We start from the raw sequence: 1,575 nt of genomic DNA, 5'->3' as shown, positions 1-1,575 counted from the left end.
TAGAATAGAAAGCCAAGATATAAATCCTCCCATACATGATCAACTGATTTTTGACAAAACCATTCATTATGGAAAAGGACAGTGTTTTCAACAAAAGGTACTGGGAAAAGAGGACGTCCACATGCAAAAGAATAAAGTTCTACTCTTACCTAACACCATGTACAAAAATTAACTTGACATGCATTAAACACCTAAACATAAGAGGTAAAACTATAAATTTCTTAGAAGAAAACAGAGAAAAATATTCATAACACTGAATTTGCCAATTATTACTTGGATATGACAGTAAAAGCATGGGCAACAAAGAAAAAAATATATAAATTTCACTTCATCAGAACTAAAACTTTCCCACATCAGAAGACTCTAAAAGAGAGTGAAAAGACAACTCACAAAATGAAAGACAATATTTGCAAACCCTATGTCCGATAAAGGATTAATATCCAGAAGATATAAAGAACTCCAACTCAGCAATAACAACAATAAAATAATTCAAAAATGGGCAAAAGACATGAATAGACATTTCTACAAAGAAAATATACAAATGACCAATAAGTATACGAAAAGATGAACATTTCTCATGATCAGGGAAATGCAAATCAGAGCCTCAATGAGATATTACTTCCTAATCAATAGAACAATTCTTATTCTTTTTTTATTTCAAAATATTACGAGAGTACAAATATTTTCGCTACATGGACCACTTTTGTTATGCTTGACTCGGGGGTTTCAGTGCATCCCTCACCCAGAAGTGCTCATTGTACCCTTCAGGTAGGTTTTTGCCCCTTTCGTCCTCCCCTCTTGCTGGATGATTTCCGCTGAGTTTTACTTCCCTCTGTGCACGTGTTCTCATCAGTTAGTACCAATTTAATAGTGAGTACATGTGGTGTTCCTTTTTCCATTCTTGAGAAACTTCACTTAAGAGAATGGTCTCCAGTTCCATCCAGATTGTTGCAAACGTTATTAAATCACCTTTATTTTATGTCTATGTAGTAATCCATGGTATACATATACTACATTTTATTAAGCCACTGCGAATTGAAGGACACTTAGGTTGGTTCCATATCTTTGCACTTGTGAATTGTGCTGTGATAAACATTCTGGTGCAAGTGTCTTTTTCATAAAATGACATCCTTTGGGTAAATACCCAACAGTGGGATTGCTGGATCGAATGGTGGGTTAACTTTAGTCCTCCGAGGAATCTCCATACTGTTTTCCATAGAGGTTGTATTAATTTGCAGTCCGACCAACAGTGTATAAGCATCCCTTTCTTTCTGCATCCATGCAAGCATCTATTGTTTTTGGACTTTTTAGTAAAAGCCATTCTAATTGGAGTAAGGTGATATCTCATTGTGGTTTTAATTTGAATTTCCCTGATGGTTAATGGCATTCAGCATTTTTTCATATGTTTGTTAGCTATTTATCTATCTTCTTTTGAAGGGCTTCTGTTCATGTCTTTTGCTCACGTTTTACTGATTTTTTCTCTTGCTGATTTGTTTGAGTTCTTTGTCTATTTGCTCTTTTGATTATTTCCTTGGCTGTGCAGAAGCTTTTTAATTTAATCAAGTCCCATTTATT

This window comes from Propithecus coquereli, unplaced genomic scaffold (assembly GCF_000956105.1).
Source record: "Propithecus coquereli isolate 6110/MARCELLA unplaced genomic scaffold, Pcoq_1.0 Scaffold2778, whole genome shotgun sequence".
Taxonomy (NCBI): Eukaryota; Metazoa; Chordata; class Mammalia; order Primates; family Indriidae; genus Propithecus; species Propithecus coquereli.
The sequence above is the reverse complement of the archived record's forward strand: the minus strand, read 5'-3'. Positions refer to the sequence as shown.